Source organism: Octopus bimaculoides, chromosome 3 (assembly GCF_046866305.1).
Source record: "Octopus bimaculoides isolate indiv1 chromosome 3, ASM4686630v1, whole genome shotgun sequence".
Classification (NCBI taxonomy): Eukaryota; Metazoa; Mollusca; class Cephalopoda; order Octopoda; family Octopodidae; genus Octopus; species Octopus bimaculoides.
This window is the reverse complement of record NC_142930.1, coordinates 34,189,670-34,210,063: the sequence shown is the minus strand read 5'-3', so window position 1 is coordinate 34,210,063 and position 20,394 is coordinate 34,189,670. Positions and strand designations below refer to the sequence as shown.

Sequence of the window (20,394 nt, the reverse complement as noted above, 5' to 3'; positions counted from 1 at the left end):
ATTCAGTTTCCGTCTACCGAATTCACTCACAAGGTTTTGGTCGGACTGAGGCTATAGTAGAAGAGATATGCCCAAAGTATCATACAGTGAGATTGATCCCGGAATCATGTGGTTAGGAAGTAAACTTCTTATCACATAGCCACACGCACACATGTCTATATACATATACACGCGCGCGCGCGCGCGCACACACACATATATATATATATACAGAGAGAGAGAGGGAAAGAAAGAAAGAGAGAGAGAGGGGGAAGAAGACATGAGCAGTATATATTGGGACATTTTTAATTTGTGTTTCATAAACAGACTAATGAGGTTGAAAAAAGCTAATATCTAAAATCCAATAATGAATTCTTAGAGTAAATGAGGAACTAAACGAAAAGATACTGTAAAATATTACAAATAGCATTTATTAACATAAAACATATTAAATATATCTAATTGCCTAATATATATATATATACATATACATACATACATACATACATACATACATGCATATCTACATATATGTGCGTATATATCCAATTAAAATGATAAGACGTATGTGTGTGTGTGTGTTTGTGAGTGAGTGTGTGTGTGTGTAAGTGTGTGTGTGTGTAAGTGTGTGTGTGTGTATGTATCTGCCTATCTGTGTGTGAGTAGACAAACACACATCAACCTAGATAATGCAATCTTACTTCATCTAACTGGTTGTGCACCGCGACTCAACAGGTAATCCGTGCTATGACGTTATGTCCATACAGATTGATCAAACAGGAAGAATTAGCCACAAACAGACCACATAAAAAAAAAATGAAATATTTACAACTTCTCTCGTGGAACATCAAGATATTACAATGATCGTTCATAATATGTATGCACTATACATATTAGTTGTAGACCTCACAAGTGTCTACATATATATACATATATAAAATATACAAGAATAAGGGCAGGGAATCGTCAATTAATAATAGAATTAATAATTAACAATTTTGCCAAGTAGTTCAGTATGAAAAAACCTTTATCGGTAAAACCATTTATCATCATAAATATACAGGGATTAGCATTGAGTTGCTTCTCCAACATACTGAAAATTTAGAAATAGCAGTCAAAGAACTACTGATTCTAAACTACAAATTTTTCTCTAAACGGATGGCGATATTTATGGCACACCTAGAACAAAAAACCGGAGGGAAAAGCATAAACAAAACAAGTCTTTAGTTAATCGGATACGATCGTTTCATGGTTAAGAGAATGAAAATTTCTCTATTCCAAATCTTCAGTCCGATATTCTGATAAATTTGAAAGTGTCTATATATATATATATGTAGGAATAATAAATCTCTGAGCGAGATGTAAACAGTAGCAGCACGACATCGTGAAGTATATTTGCCACCTAAATGAAGCTAACCCATATGGGACGATGCTACTGTAGTTTATAGCCCCAGGAAAACATCTCGTTTAGCTGGCTAACGACACACTGTCTGTGCCCGATCAGTATTTGCGAAGAGAAATCATTGAGAAGGGATGAGAAGTGATTCCGAACGCAAAATACTGTTTTTCCAGTGACAAACCGTCGCTGATCTCGAAAAAAAGAGAAACGTCACGAAGTTGTGCTGCTACTGTTTACATCTCGCTCAGAGATTTATTATTGCTTGTTTCTCCTTTTTCGAGATCAGCGACGGTTTGTCACTGGAAAAACATAGTATTTTGCGTTCGGAATCACTTCTCCTCCCTAGCCGGTGATTGCCACACGCTGATGACGGGTGACTACCCAGAAACCCGGGTCTGTGTGTATCACGTAAGGGTAGAGATGGAAATGATGATTTCCCTTCGCAAATGCTGATCGGACACAGTGTCTCGTTAGCTAGCTGGAGGAGATGTCTTCCTGGGGCTATAAACTTATAAACTCTAGTAACATCGTCCCATATGGGTCAGCCATATTTAGGTGGCAAACATACTTCACGATATATATATATATATATATATATATATATATATATATATATATATATATATATATATATATATATATATATATATCGCCCAGGAACAGATAACAGAATAAGTATTCACCTTAAATATAATCGAAAAAACATTGTTAACAAATAATGAAAAATATTCTCAGCGTGCTTTAGTGATGCAATATAAGGTCAAACACATACCACTATATCATGATCATAGACAGATGTAAATGAACTTAGACAACAGACTAGATATGCAAGTGTATAACAATATGCAGTCGATACTATAATTTTATGTTTATGAGGATTAAACAAACTAAAAGAACGTACCTTAAATATGTCATTAAGAAAACGTAAAACATTTAACAACAATGACTTGATGAATAATCTAGCCGTTTCAGTGACGATTCATCTACTCGGCTGTTGTTGAACTCGTTTAACCACCTAATAGGCAGCAGTGGTTGACATAACACAAATGGTTGGTATAAAATTCGACTAAGAAAGTACAACTGAACGAAATAGTCACTAAATATGATACAAAAAATAAATAACTGACTTATAAAGGTGTATATATGTGCATATATATATGTGTGTGTGTGTGTGAGAATTGGCGTGCTTCATTCATAAACATAAATCTTGAGAGCATGTGTGTGTGTTTGTGTGTGTGCGTGCGTGCGCGCGTGTGTGTGTGTGTGTGTGTGTGTGCGTGCGTGCGTGTGTGTGTGTGTGTTGAGTCAGATTTAACATGTTCGGGTGTATTCGAACCTGAGAAGACCTTCCACTGCAGAAAAAGTCCCAGGGGAGAAAATGCATGCGAATACAGCAAACCATTAAGACATTTTGTCTAACCCTCTAGTGATTCATTAAGGAGAATTGCTATAGGGTATAGACAGATAGATAGACAGACAGGCAGATAGACAGACAGACAAACAGACAGATGTTGTCCACGAGAAAGCTGAGATTCGATGCCGCATGACATCTCTGTTATTACAGGAAAAATCAGATTGTAAAGAGCGAGAAAAAATAATAATTTTGCTAATCCACCATGTTCTAAATAGAACTAATGATAAAGTTATATTTTAACATCAACAGAATTATTCTATCAATGGGAAACAAACATAATATAATATCACTACATGATATTAGATAAGATAAGATAAGATAAGAAGATACATGAATGTATGTATAGGGTGCATCAATTTTGTTGAGGTCATTTGTATAAATTTAGAAACCTCATAACTCATAAAAGAAAAAATGGATTTGAAAACAAATTTGTGCAAATAATCTTGAGAATTCTTTTATCTATGTAATGATTCCAACGTTATCATCAATGGCTACTTCAATGCAAGGTCGAAAGCGTTCACGTGCCCGAAACAGATGATCTTTATCGATTTTGGACATAGCGCTGGTTATGGCAGACTTGAGAGATTGTAGGGTGTTATGGACGTGTTGACTGAACTCTCTCTTGATTACGCCCCAAACGCATTAATGCAGTGGATTGAAGTCTGGTGAACATAGAGGAAATGAGTCATGGAAATCGGCACGTATCCACTTCGGTTATTCTGATCTTATAAGACTGCGCAGAGTCATGTAAGAAGACTCACAGTCTATCTCTGTCTTTTCAGAGCCACACAACTTTCTCCAACACCTCCTGTGTAGACAGCAACATTAACTGTTAAGCCTGTGAAAAAAGGAGGAAGCATGACAGCTCCCTCGTTGCTGACTCACAGAACCATCACAGTTGCTGGGAACTTAGTATGCATGGCTATTGGTACCTCATTTGGTTTGAACAATTCTTTCTTGCCACATCCGACATGAACTGAACCTTCTGCATCAAATAAGACTTGTACCGGATGTCTTCATGCACAATTCATCTGATGGTGCATTCTGAAACCTTGAGGTCCTTTGCAATGGATCTGATTGACTTACCGACGTTTTTCTCGATTTTCTTGGACTTATGTATTTTGATGGTATTAAGACCCTGTACATGCATCTTGCGTTTATCTGCTGATGTTGGATCACTGTCAGTAGCTTCCAATTACTTTCTAACTTTGACAACGAAGGATCGGGCTACCTTCAAGAAGCGAGGTATCTCTGTATTACTATGCTGCGCTTTCAAGGCAACGATTGCAGCATTCATTTTCAATTGCTGAGTTAAGCTGACTTCTGATACTTTGATAAGCTTCGGATAGTACTGGCCCAGGCCATGTCTAACTTAGTAGCACCACCTGGCGAAGTTATTCAAATCTGGAATCGGACAACATGGCCCACTAGGGTAGAGAGTTATTGTTTACGGAGACATATCCAGGTGTTGGAGGTTTATCCTGGATTTCTTGAAGGAATTTGACCAAACACTTCTTGAACTTTATGGAACCTGTTTCTACTTTAATGTGTTGTGGTGTAATATCTGAAAAGTAAGGTAAAAAAAAAGTTAGAAGAAAGCTAGGGGTCTTTAAAAGAAGTGTTCTCAAAAAACTGACACATCTTGTATAAAATATGCGGTACACACACACACACACACACACACACACACACACACACACACAAACACATACATATATAAGATATACAGTTAAAGGGTGTTTGTATAAATATAAAAAAATACGTAAACAACTGGGAAAACAACTCACTCTAAAGTACAGTGCAAGATATTTTTGATAATTTTAAAACCAGGGACTTCGCAGTTTCATCAATGGTTGGTCTCATATACATGTTCACACATATACACTTACAACACACACTTGCACACACATATAAACATATATATATATACTCAAAATCTGCTATAGGTTACCGTGTCCTAACCGGGATAAGCTTCAGTTATGTTGTAAGACATTCCAGTAATAGTGAAATAACAAAAGTGTGTCTAAGTATGTAAATGCATTACATACATACATACATACATACATACAAGCCGGCAGGTAGGCAGGCAGGCAGACAAGCAGAAGTCAAACAGACAGACATACACCCGACAAACAAGTCAATAGTAGTGTTATTTATGGAAGAAGCACAAGGAGATGTTTCGTAAATAAACAATAAATTAACGGTAGACTCTTGGCTATAATGGCAGGCACGTGGCTGCAGTCGATGTCGTGATATGATAGTGCTGGTTATAGTAGTGGTTGAGGTGGTGAGTATTCTGGTGTTGGTGGAAGTCATTGTAATATTTTATTACAGAAACGTAGTGGTCGGTTGGGTTGTAGATTGTTTGGTTGAAACCTTGAAACATTCATTGATGCTGCGGTTAGCACGTAACAAGTTAAATGGACCGGGACTTGCTTGGCGGGAGTACTGGTCGAACTGGTGGTCTTCTCCACAGGCACTCTAGTCAAACCACCCACTAGACAACAACATTTATTCCCCCCCCTCTCTCTCTCTCTCTTCGTAGTCGTCTTTTGTTATTTTGTATAATCCTGATAAATGGGTTGTCTGTAAATGTCTACGACTGTGTCAGCATGTATGTATGTGTTTTTGTGAATGTGTATGTGTATTTGTGTGTCAGTTACTATTGCCCATTCAATACAAGTAAAAGTGTAACGTTCCCTTACCCCACTTCTGACGAAGAAACCGGAACATTCATTTCCCAACGCACAAGTAAAACCAACACCGCCACAACCACCGTTACAGAACATATATAAATCTCATTCACATGCGGCCGACTCCAGAAGGATGAAAGGAAAGTTGATTTCGTTCGGATTCGAATGCTGAGCGTAAGAGGCTGTAACCAAATACGACATGCATTTTAATTTGTTGCCAATCCATTGTTGATCTGACGATTGACTTGCAAGAAATGACAGTCACAACCCCCTCAAATCACACGCTATCGCTGCGATTTTGATTTCCTTGTGGTACACTGTACTAAAAATTACTGGTGAACTTCGTAAGAAAAGTTAAAGAAGCAAACTGTTTTCGAGTGAAAAGATATTGAAAAACTGTTGCTTACCATCATAAATTATTCATACTTGTGCGTAACAACATTATGAATAACATTTTTCAAGACTCAAATATCTGTATGGATTTTCTAAAGCTTTCAATTATATTTGATAATAAAAAAAGCAGTGCACTTAGACACCCATCGTGTCACTTCTAAACACCACCTACATTGCACCCGGACATCCATTAAGAAACAATGCTTGAAAACCAACACCCTAGTATCTTTGTGAAGGAACACATTAACGTTGTCCAGGATGCACCGGGTATGAAAAATGATATGATAGCAATGGCCGGAGTGTCTTTAGTCATGGGTCGTCTCGATCAGTGCTGAACTGGTGCTAAACATAAAAGAAAAAGCTTGCACAGTCTAGATTCCCTATACTTGATGCTATTCTCACAAATATTGGTTTCTTTTTAATAAGCAAAGTACTGTTGCGTTTGATCATTACTTCTACATGATTGTTACAAATTTGAGTCAACCACCATCACTTGAGAAAAAGGTGCGAATGTAAATATAGTGATCCACGTAAAAGTCGAAACCTCAATCCCTACACTTACGAGAGCTTACCAATCCATAAAAGGCAATAAATTCATAGAAACGAAAGAAATAGGAAAAGATATTGGGTTGTATTCAATAGAAAATACAACAGTGAAGCAGCAAACTAAAATCAATAAGTTCTTCGGAAATTAGTACAAACTGAGCCAACGGTGGTATTTGTATGTTTGGTTTATGACGTAGCAATGGGTTCGATCCCACTGTGTAGCACCCAAGAAAGTATATTTTTCTAACGCATTTTGGGTGAAGTTTCATAGACAGAAATAGCGAATGCCCCTGTGTGTATGTGTGTGTGTGTGTGTGTGTGTGTGTGTGTGCGTGTGTGTGTGCGTGTGTGTGTGTGTAAGCAAACCAAAATGCCGTGGGTTTGCAATAACGGCTGAGTGTTCTACAGACAAGCATACCTTGACGTAATTTTCAAGTAGCATCAGCGTGATATTTGTATGAAATTCTTAAGTATTATATGCCCGTGCACCTTTAAACTTCATGTGTGTGTGTGTGTGTATGTGTGTGTGTATGTGCGCGTGCGTGTGTGTGTGTGTGCGTGCGTGCGTGTGTAGATACTTATGCCGCCCTCCAATAAAGAAAAACTAGGTCTTAGTGAGTGTATGTGCGTCTGTAGGCGATTATGTTGTGTTGGTTTTGTTATAACAAAATTTGTTGAACATTTCAACAAAAGGAAAAAAAGATATTTCGTTTTTAACTTTCGTGACTATAGCCCACAACGTACGTGAGTCAATGTACGTGTGTATATATTTGTGTGAGTTTGTTGATATTTTTTTAATGTGATGGAAATATGCAAGTACGACTGTGCAAATGGTTACGTATATGCTGGTATTTTGAAAGTACAACTTTCAGTAAGAAAATATACGGGTTTCTATGAGGAAAATTTACATTTGAATATAGGAAGAAAGCATTTTTTTTTAAAGACACGAAATCGACATCAGTTCAGAATTTGAAAATACAACTGGAGAGATTTTTGTTTTCTACTTCTCTTGTATTAAACACGTTTCTTAAAGCCTTTAACTAAGGTTAAGTTAGCATTACACACACACACACACATACATACACATACGTACATATAATAGATATATAAAGATTCCAGTCGAGTGTTTTGTCAATTATTAAAATGAATCCGCCATTAATCGTCTAATATATGAAAATACAAAATTTAGCTAAAATATTAGTTGATAATTATATTTGCATCAAGTCGCGAGTAGGAGACATTCGAACATGTTGACGCAACCCTAGCTATAAGAGTGCTTGTATGTACGTGTTTTTATATGTGTGTCTCTCTCTTTCTCTCTTTCTCAATATATGTATATATATATACGCACATTGGTATATACATATGTATGCTCAGGAAAGGAGAATGTGATAGTCTATTAATAGAGAGTAATAACGGTTTCAAATTTTGCCACAAGAGCAGCAGTTTTGGAGGAGGGCATGAGTCGATTACATCGACCCAATGTTCAACTGGTACTTATTTTATCGATCTCGAAAGGATGGAAAGCAAAGTCGACCTGGGCGGAATTTGAACTCAGAACGTAACGACGAGCGAAATACCGCTAAGTGTTTCGTCTAGCGTGCTAACGAATCTGTCACCTCACCGCCTTATAATAGAGAATAATAATAATAATAAATAGACAGCGAGATCTTTTTTATTATTATTAAGGCAGTGAGCTGGGAGAATCGTTAGCACCTCGGACAAAATGTTTACCAGCATTTCGTCCGGCTTTACGTTCTGGGTTCAAATTCCGCCGAGGTCGACTTTGCCTGTTATCTTTCGAGGTTGATTAAATAAGTACCAGTTACGCACTGAGGCTGATATAATCGACTGGCCCATCCCACCAAATTTCAGGCATTGTGCCTATAGCAGAAAGGATTATTATTATTATTATATGACATAATTTACTTTTAACTGACTGTCATCTCTTCTTACTACAATCTCATTCTCATATAATAATATCAAATATATAACTGGCTCCATTTTCTCCTTATAGACACTTTAAAAAATTACAATGGTACACAAGTTGATAGCTAACACGAATTGAATAAAATGAAATAGACAGAAGGTTATAGAAAAACGGCAAGCGTCCGACGTGTGTTAAGAAGGGTGTTTTCAATTTTTACTGCAAGCCGCTGTATTAAATAGGAAGGTGAATGTGTATGCATGCATGTGGGAGAGGGGTGAGGATATAGACTCTAATCTAATGACTGAAACAAGTGCAAGAAAAATTTAAGGTACAAAGATCTAATATATCTAAATAAATAGCACACCTGTTTTTGTTTCTTCTAAAGTGATTACAACGGCGGGAGTAAACCACCATATGCTGTCGGATCCGCTGCTGATATTGGGGGCTCCATTCTATGCCTTGACCCAAGCATAGACCGAGGCTTGCCTCTTTGAGCTGGGAAATGAATGGAATGTCTGGTGTATGTCTTGCTGTGGCTACCCCCTCCAAAAACATGGGGAGTAGACCTGAGTATATGATGGTACGTGATATATATATATATATATATATATATATATATATATATATATAACAAATAATAAATGAGTATATGCATATATACGTACAGGTATGTGCATACCTACGTCTACCTGTATATATAGGTGCATATCTGGGTACAGGACATTGCAAAAACATAATAATAACCAGAGTACAGAAAACACACAGGCCACATAGAGAACATTTTTCTTCATCAGCTACCCCCATTCTAACACAGGCGTTTCGAAGAGTAGGGCAGGACGCATCGTTAAAATGGCTCTTCCCATGGATCACAAATTAAATTTGTATACATAAATTAAACTGTACCATTGAGGAATGTAGTGGCGGACAGAAAACAAGACAGGAAAACAAACGGAAAAGAAAACAAGACAGGAAAACAAACGGAAAAGAAAACAAGACAGGAAAACAAACGGAAAAGGCTATACGGCCAGACTAGAAAAATTATGTGTATGTGGAACGCTATACACGCACATAATAATTGGAGCACTAGGTTTTGTTAAAGGAGAATCTGGATAAACTGAGATTTTCAGAAAGAGGAACTGACCGGCTGATTCGTACATTACAAGAGCAATCTGTGAGTGGAACAGTAAAAATATGCATCACTTTTCTCATGTTCCAAATGTGGATTTGTCTGTGTTAACTACATCCCAATGATGGAGCCTTGTGTCTTTGTTGGAAACCGGTCTCCTCCTCAGTGGAAGATTTCTAATAATTAGAAGATAGAAGAGACATACACATACGCATACATATAATATTTATTTAAACAATTTCTCTAAAGAGAGAAAGGTGGTCTTGTACGTGTGTACCAGAGTGTATGTGTGTGTCATTTGCATACGTATGTCAGTGAAAACAAAAGCGTTAGACAGTGTGTTCTCATTAAGAGAGAATAAGAGAAAAAAGAGAAAGAAATGGGGAGGAGTCCAGCATTTGTTATTGGTATTTCATTCAAACCCCTCTCGTATGCAAACTAAAAAAGATAACACGATCCTTACTTACACTAACTGTCTTTCAGATGCCCACTTCTGTACACGTAAACAGACACACGCACGTGCACGCACACTCACTCATATACACACACATACCTACATGCATACATACATACATACATACATATATTTCCCTTTTGCATTTTTCAAAATATTTTTGCAAAAATCCTTTCACTAATTCACTGTAGATAAAAAGATTGATAGCCAGACAGGCAGACAGACAGGCAGACTAACAAATAGTCAGAGAGTCGGACAGACAGACAGACAGACAGACAGACATACAGACACACACACACACACGCACACATACACACACACACACGGACAGACAGACAGACAGATAGACACACAAACACACACACACACACACACAGGTAGATACAAAGATAAAGGTAGTTAAATTGACACAGATATACAGACAGAAAGAAACGAAATACAAAGCACCCATCACAATGGGAGAGAAAGGATGTGTGTATGTATGTGCGCGTGTGCATGCGTGTGCGCTTGTGTATGAGTGTGCGCGTGTATATATGTGTGCGTGTGTATGTGTGTGCGCGTGTGTTCGTGCTTGAGACAGAGTGAAAGAGAGAGAGAGGGGGAGAGAGAGAGAGAGGAGGAGAGAGATGAGACATGAGTAAAGACATTAAGATTATATTGAAGTCTGCTGAGTGCAGTGACGCAATAAAATACGCTTCAATACACACACACACACACACACACACACACACACACACACACACACACACACACACTTGTACAAATCCATGACACAATTGTGCAGTGTTTGTTTAAAGTAGTCACTATCATCGACTGGGAGAAATGTCAATGATGATGATGATGATGATGATGATGATGATGATGATGATGACTAGTTAATAGTTTGAGTTTTAGCGAAGAAGTAACTAATGGCCTTCATTTTTGTTTCCTCTTTTGTACATGATTCCTCCTGGCATCTTTCTTTTGAAGGAATCCCAGAAGCGTACGTTTCTAGAGATGAATGATTAGACGATAAAATTCAATATCTGATGGGTGTGATTGCGCAGAGAAGTATGAGGATAACTAGTTTCCTTGGAGCAAATGCAATTCTAAATTCGGAATTAGAGGCAAAGAGAAGAAACAACGCCTCGGTGAGTAGTTGTTGAATGAAACTACCAATGAGCCAAATGGCCATCTGGATATTTGTTAATATAGTAGCAACAATATCTCAGATATCTGAATAAGAGGATCTTGAATTTTGCTGAGTTAGTGACTGATCAGATATGAAATATCTTCAGACATTCTGCGGCAATGGGAACACTGGAATTCAGTGTCTACAATGTTATACGTGTCTGCCATGAGAAATTATGATGCCAAGCAATTTAACAACTTTGAGTTAGTTTTAAAAGGAGAGAGGATGTAGTACAAGATGGTTTCATTGATATGTGTATATAGTGTATTTTGGTGCTGCTGAAGGAGACTAAGTTGTCATAATTTTGAAGGTGTTTTATTGTAGTACCAGCACAAGAGCGAGATTTTCATATAGGACTTAGAGCTCCGTCAAGCTAGTATACGAATTGATTGCATTTCGGATAGACCAGAGTCCCTGTCCGGTTTTCACTACTGTGGTAGAAGCCATATCGTCCCTAGGACTATTCTTCGATAAAAATTTGAAAGGCTACCAGAAGAGAAGGATACTCGGAGAGATGAGAAAGAGTGGGGAGAGGGGGTGTAAAATTGAGTGTGAAAGCAGAAAATACAAGGGAAAGTAAAGGAAGAAGACGATTAAGAAGACCAACATTAAAAGCTTGCAAGTGAAGAAGACCAACATTAAAAGCTTGCAAGTGAGTATCTGAAAACATACAAGAGAAGTTAGAAACCTCATTTTAGTAGGCGAAATTTCGCCCGCATTTAAATTTAAAACCGTCGATAACGTAGTTAATCACAATTGATATGAAAAAAGAAGTAACGACTCGTACAGGTCTATAAAGTTTAACGGTAATTTAACAAACGTTCGAATTTGTAAAATAAAGCATTTTTCAGAATGGATGCACCGACACAGGTTCTTATGCACTTGCAGTTCGCCCCTGGCATTAAAAAGATTCCCCCGTCCCCGTAGAATAAAGACATAGGAGTTAAGTCTAGCAATTAAAAATGTGCATGAAAAGGAAAAATAAGCAGGGCAAAGGTAGTGAGAGGGAAGCGACGGGAATATTTGAGAAACTAATATAACTAATATAACTATTTAGCAGACTGGTAATGTGTCGAATGACACGAACACACATGCGCGCTCGCGTGTGCGTGTGTGTATGTGTGTGTGCGTGTGTGCGTGTGTGCGTGTGTGCGCGCGCGTGCTTGTGTGTGTGTAAATAGATACATCCATACATACATACATACATGCATGCATACAAAGTTAAAGGGGAAGACTGACCGCTTTCTCAGATCTTGGTCTTGCCTGAGTTACTCATCAGTAAAACCAGATATTCGTTATTAAATATCTCCTACTTAATTTTAATTAGCACACTAAAATAGTGGCTTTGTTATGCATATCTAAATTCGTATAGACACATTATATATGCGTGTGATTGTGTATGTGTACCTAACATGTAATATGCCATTTCTGGAGTATTCTTACTTATGTATGCATTTTATCTCTTCAACATATCAACAATTGTAGGAAGAAACAGTTTGTCTACAAGGGACTCCACCGCCTTTTTGATAGATTTTGATTTTTAATATTCAGGCATCCTACTCAAACTGGAAAAGATTTCTGTGTGGTGTTGCCGAACCGAACATGGTTAGATTGTACCGACATACGTAGTGCCACTTGCAGACGATTAAAAATCCAAACTGTCTTTTCTTTATTGTTTATTGCTTGAAACTATTTACCATCCTTGTTTAATTAGAATCAGTTGCAATTATCACTAGGAGCTTCTTCACCTTTCTCTCCGACCGAAAATAATTACGGTAAATCAAGAATTTATCGATATATTTTTGTTTGTACTTGGTATACAATTCATCAATTCATACCGTATGCATGTATCTATGCATATATTTATGCATGTATGTAGGTATGTACCTGTATGTGTGTGCGTTAGTATTTGTATAGAAAGATAGATAGATAGATAGATAGATAGATAGATAGATAGATAGATAGATAGATAGACAGATAGAGAGTGAGAGAGAGAGAGAAAGAGAGAAAGTGAGAGAGAGATGCGTATGTGTCAGTACATATATATATATATATATATATATATATATATATATATATATATATATATATATATATATATATATATATATATATATATATATCTTGTTATTCTGTTACTTGTTTCAGTTATTAGACTGCAGCCATGCTGGAGTACCGCCTTACATGGTTTTAGTCGAACAAACCGACCCCAGGACTTATTTTTTGTAGGCCTAGTACTTATTCTATAGGGGTCTTTTGCAGACCCGTCACGTTACGTAAACACACCAAACATTAGTTGTCAAGCGACAGTGCATATATTGTCAAGCGACTGAATATATTGCCTACACCCTGGCAAGAGATACATATGTGTGTGTGTGTGTGTGTGTGTGTGTGTGTGTGTGTGTGTGTGTGTGTGTGTGTGTGCGTGCGTGCGTGCGTGCGTGTGTGTGTAAGTGAGTGAGTGTCAGCTTCCTATGTGGTTACCGTTCCGACATATCAGGTGAACAGGTCTACATCTAATCGTCAATAAGTGCACGAAGGAAGGCGACGAGATATCGCCTTGTGTTCTCCCCTTCGATCTTGTGAAGGAACTCTCCACCAACCTGATAGCGCAAGCAAAGATATCTTAAATACTCCTAATACACTCCAAAAGTTTAGATATTTTCAGCTGGGATTCACTTGATATATAAATAGATCTGTCCGAGCCAAGGTTTACACCTAGGTTTAAACAACAAAAACAAAAATGTCTTTCTATTATATATATATATATATATATATATATATATACACATGCACATGAGTGTGTATGTATGTATGTATGTATGTATGTATGTATGTATGTATGTATGTATGCATGTATGTGTGTATTTGTGTGTGTGTATCTGTAAGTATATCTATGCATATATTTATCTATGTACGTTTATATGTATCTGTATATATACGTATGTATGCTGTTACGTTCATATACATGTATGTGTATATATATATATATATATGAGCATAACAGCATACACGCTTATACACAAAACATACATACAAATATAACATGTAACAGGTTGCCGTGCCAATGTATACACAGGTGGACGGTAAGTCATGGCACGAATCTGTTATATTTTCATTGCCGCTTCATTTTAACTACTATACAGGTGTCCAATCAATGGCTGCTTCAGAAGGTTAAAAACATGTGTGTGTGTATGTGTGTGTGTGTGTGTGTGTGTGTCTGTGTCTGTGTCTGTGTGTGTGCATGTATATATATATACATGTATGTATGTATGTATTTGCGTGTGTGTACGTGTTTGTACGTGTGCGTATATGTATGTATGCACCAAGGTGTGTGGTTGCCTGTCGAGAGTGGGGGCAATAGCCTATAAACCTCTTTACAGGTGTACAGCGCTGTTTCAATTCGAGCTACATCGTGTTTAAACAAAGCGCGCCCACCACCGCCACCGGCTCCACCTTTACCATCGCCATTACCACATCATCACTGTGTTTGAGATATAAAACTTTACACGTGACTGCAGCCCACCGTTTCAATGCTAAGGGTTCAGTCTTTAGTCTTGTTAGGTTGATTAAGAGAAAGAAAAACAAACAAAGCAAAGAAACAAAAAAAAACAGCAGCAACAAACTTAAAAGAAATAAAGCAAACGAAAATGGGAAAGGTATATGCAGGAGTGTAGAATGCGAGCACACGAACAGACACACACACACACACACACACAATTGTATATGTATAAATATATATGCATATATATGTGTGTGTGTGTATACATATATAAAGGACTATATATATATATATATATATATATATATATATATATATACAAAGAATACATATACATGTATACACACATATATGTACATACTTACATCTACATGTGTATATATATGCATATCAGGGTACAGGACGTTAGAACAATGAACTACAGACAACGGAACGAACACATAGGAACGGAAAGCCACTTGGAATATCCCTTCATCAGCTGTCTCTATTCTAACTAGAAACGTCTAGTTAGAATAGAGACAGCTGATGAAGGGATATTCCAAGTGGCTTTCCGTTCCTATGTGTTCGTTCCGTTGTCTGTAGTTCATTGTTCTAACGTCCTGTACCCTGATATGCATATATATACACATGTAGATGTAAGTATGTACATATATGTGTGTATACATGTATATGTATTCTTTGTATATATATATATATATATATATATATATATATATATGTATGTATGTATGTATATATATATAAATACAGTGTACAATTTCTTCTCGCTAGACAACTGGTAGCAAACAGAATTTCTAATTTTTTTTTGCTACCCTGAGATTTATTAATATATATATATATATATATATATATATATATATATATATATATATATATATAGTAAAAAGGAGTCAAAAAATTTCCACGTGGTGAATTGTAGTAGAAAATATAAGACGAAGGAAAATGCACAGAAATGTCATGTTGGAAAACTATAGATACGTTTTTTTATGAAATATTTACGAAGTTGACCGAATTCGCTTATGGTAATCATAGCTTAGTGATAATGTTATAACTTCATGCTATCATTCTATGTTAGCAGGAAAACAAATATTTTGCAAACGAACGAGGAGGTAAATTAATTTTATATATATATATAATGGGACGCCCGTCGAAAACGACGAATGAATATTCAATAATGAATGGAGAAGCAACTCCAACAAACTCGAAGAAATAAGAATACGGCCCATTCAGACAAATGACCCCGCGAACTGAAAAGTCACAAGGTATAAACACAAGAATGGCGCACGCAAAAAATCCCTATCCACGGATAAAAATCTTGCAATATAGTTAATTTATTTTCCCTTATTTATAATTTTATGTTGGTACAAAGCATTTTATTCGATTTGATGACTACACATATGTATTTTCAGTCCTGAAAGTGTTTTACACACCCGATTACAAGTTGCACATGCCAGATTTACGTTACTTCAAGCAGAATGAGCACACTCATAATTGAGACAGTGATAGTTTACAAGATTATTCGTATTTCTATAATTTCGCTTTCTGTTTTCATGCAACTAGTTATGGCGATGGATTCTTTGTGCTTCAAAATTTGCTTGTCCTGTATGACACTATATTCTCCAACCATTTCGCCTTTTTGCAATATACACCCAGTGGATAATTTTTTTCTGTTGAAGTATCTTAAATGACCCCTAAATATGTCTTTATCCCTTAGTATATAGTATACCATAGTAATGGTCTGCCAACCTTATATCGTAAGGTTTTTAGTTGTCCATAAATGACTTGCTTTGCAATTCTATCATCATTCATTCGCAAAATATAACCACAACACCCCAGTTTAACCCTGATCAGGAAATTTCCTATGCCAGGGAAGTTACACATAGACAAAATATCACTGTTCCTCACTATATCATCCCATTTTATTTTGCATATTTGTCCCAGGCTTCTCATATGAAGGCCGTTTCCTTTATTACTACCCCATTTATTTCATTTATTACTACCCCATACAAGAGAGTTGTTATGACGACTGCTTTATAGATTTCAATTTTGGTTTTAATAGAAACTTCATGATTATTCCATAGTCTCTGGCACGGTTTGCCAAAAGCTGAACAAGCTTTGCCAATACGTGTTTCAATTTCTTTATAAAGCTTGGAGTACTGTTTGTCACAGTAGGGTCAAAATAGGTGAAAGAACAGGCTGTTTTAAGAACTTTTCTTTCAATAAACACTCTAGGCATAATCTTTGGAGTATTACCGAGACAAGGATGAAAGAAAGGGTCGTTCTTTTTAATGCTTATCGTCAGGCTGAAGGATCTGGCAGCTGAGTAAGATTACAATTAAATTTACATATGCACGTTTAACAAACATCTCTTTAACTTCGCTCTGGGAACAGGCCCTTTTGGCCAGAGGGTTTCTCTGGAACGCTAAACCTATTTATCTATTTTCTATGTCATAAATTGAGGTGAGTTCCTAAGTAATTCAACCAATGTCAAGTATAAAAGTGACCATTTAAAAACTAATACAATCAGCCAGAAATACATTTGTGAATAAATAGAAATAAACTTTTAGCATTCGCTGAAATACCTTGTTATATTATCAGCATCTTATGGCTTCTTTGACGTCATAAGTCTCATTCCAGTGATCCTAATAACTCTGAAGCACTTTATTTGTACTTAATGAACGCTTGTAGAAATCGGATCAATGAGTGGTGGCGGTCATTGAAAAGAATAATACGTGCGAAATCTGTACTATTTCTGAAATAATATATTCTATACTCTTGTGATTTTAGTTTTAAAATCATTAAAATGTCCCAGTGTTTCCGTGAAGTGAGATGACTGGCCACATCACAAAATTAATGGCCATACTTTACAATTACAGATAAACACTAGAAACAAAACTAATAGTAGCAAAATTTCTTCAAACCATACCCTACCGTCATAAAACAGAAAAATCGTATTGAGCATCATAACTTGAAATGATCATAGATCCGTTCAATTAGGGTTGACTAGTTGTTGTTGGCATTCCGTCGCTTACGACAACGAGGGTTCCAGTTGATCCGATCAACGGAACAGCCTGCTCGTGTAATTAACGTGCAAGTAGCTGAGCACTCCACACACACGTGTACCCTTAACGTAGTTCTCGAGGAGATTCAGCGTGACACAGTGTGACAAGGCTGACCCTTTGAATTACAGGTACAACAGAAACAGGAAGTAAGAGTGAGAGAAGGTTGTGGTGGGAGAGTACAGCAGGGTTCGCCACCATCCCCTGCCGGAGCCTCGTGGAGCTTTTTAGGTGTTTTCGCTCAATAAACACTCACAACGCCCGGTCTGGGAATCGAAACCGCGATCCTATGACCACGAATCCGCTCCCCTAACCACTGGACCATTGCGCCTCCACAAGGTTGACTAGAGCTAAGCAACAAAACAACAACGAGAAATAAACATGAAAATTTAGGGTTTAAGTGACAACCTCTATACAGTATTGCCTGTCTTTTTCTCTCTCAATAGGTATGTTACTCGAAATATAAGGAATTAATAAAGTTTACTTTGTTTGCATTGTACACCGTGCACGCGCGCAGCTAGAGAGAGACAGATTGATTGATTGATTGATTGACAGAAAGAGATAAATACATAGACACATACCTACATACATACATACATACATACATACATACATACATTCATACATACATGCATACGTACATACATACATACATACATACATATATACATACATCACCGCTGCCTAACAATGTTTTGTTTCAACACATCGTTTTTGTATATAAAGACAAGTATACACAGCTCTCGTTGCATTTCACGTTGACTAAAAATCTATAGATATATTCTGGAGTTTAGTATATATAATATGATGTGTATGCGTATGTGTGTGTATGCGTAAATATGCTATTATGCGCATAAATATATAATGTAAACAGTTGAATTGTATAAAGTCTCATACAACACACACACACACACACACACACACATACACACGTGGACACACACACACACGCACACACACACACACACACACGGACACACCCTAACATTAAAAACGCTTCATTGAGTACTGACATAATAGAATGACACATGGTATGAAATAGTTCTGTGGCTCTGACCCAGACTTAAGTAGTAGTAGTAGTAGTAGTAGTAGTAGTAGTAATAATAGTAGTAGTAGTAGTAGTAGTAGTAGTAGTAGTAGTAGTAGTAGTAGTAGTAGTAGTAGATATGAAAAATAGTGGGTGTGTCATATGGAAAGGTTTGTACACGTTATGCTTTAGCTACCTCAGTAGTAATAATCTGAAAATATTCACTCTACTTATTTGCTCTTTACTCGCGAGAACGTGCACCAACTCAGACACATACAATTAACCTTCTATCCCTTGTCTCTTTCTCCCTCTCTCTCTCTTTCTCTCTCCCTCCCCTCATCTCACTCTATCTCTATTAATCTACCTGTCTGTGTGTTTAACTATTTGTCTATCCACCTACCTATCTATCTACCTATCTATTTCTCTATTTTTTTTACTCGCTATTTTTATCCATTTTCTCGAATACATTAAGGTATATTTTCTTATTTCGATTCATGTATATTTTCTCCGCTTTTGCTATGGACGAACGCGTATATATATTAATAGAAAGAACAACAAAAGAAAGAAAGAGACTTCGATATTATGTAAATAGAGGAATTTATCTGTAAAAATATGTGACACTTATTCGGTAGCCATGATAAAACTCCTAGTTAGGATGTTAGGAATAATAAGCTTAGGTTGGTTAGGAGTAATAAAAATAAAAAAATTTATGATCATAGGTATAATCGTAATAATGTCATGCGTAATTCTAAATATTTTAGGTATTTTGCTAAAGGCTTTAATAATATTAATGATGGTTATCTTCGGTTTATTTTACCATTTGATAAAAATGTTAAGTCGAATTTGGTAGCTCAGTTTAGGGAGGTAATTAGTAAGCATTTCCCTGCAAATTCGCGTTACGGTAAAATTATTAATACGCATAGTGTTAGGTTTGGTTTTTCCAATACTAAGAACCTATAGCAGATTATTGCAGCACATAATTCTAAAGTTCTTAAGACAGGCATGAATGGAATGAATAGGGATGAGGACCCTCACTTAGTTAATAATATTATAGGTGCTAAAATTGAGGTAACCAGGAGGTTAAAGTTTGAGGGTCCGAACGTGAGATTAAGGAATATAGTGTATCAGTGTAAGGTTAAGAGTGATACAGATGTTAGTGTTCATGTGGGTTGTTCTTCGGATAAGATTTGTAGGAGAATTTCTTGTCACTTTAATACGTTTAGAGATAGGAGTAAAATAGCTAGTACTAGTCTTAGTAAGTTTATTTGGGGGTTAAAAGAACAAAATAAGAACTTTTCGTTAGAATGGTCTATTATAGGGAGAGATTTCCTATACGATAAGGGTAGGAGGTATTGCAACTTGTGCAATCTTGAGTTGTTTTTTATTCTATTTTCTAAGCATAAACTAATTAATAAACTAACATATAATGGGTTCAGATGTGTTCACGTTCGCAAACATACTTATTTTTGGTTTAGATAATTTCATTGTTTATTTCTCCTATAGCAGAACTTTGTTATGATCGGGTATTAAGGTCTGGGTTTTAGTATTTTTAGTTCTGCTATTGCTCTATTTACTTATTCGTACATCTGTTCATATACATGTGCAAGTGTATATACATATGCATAGGTATACGTGGGAAAATGTGTGTATATATGTGTATGTATGTATGTATGTGTGTGTATATATGTATATGGGTATGTG

At 36.5% G+C, this 20,394-nt stretch overlaps 1 protein-coding gene across 16 annotated transcripts in view; it reads left to right on the top strand.

The window, feature by feature from the left end:
- Positions 1-20,394, top strand: part of LOC106870925 (uncharacterized) — a 402,450-nt gene that overhangs the window by 346,750 nt on the left and 35,306 nt on the right. The gene's annotated exons all lie outside the window — the stretch shown is intronic.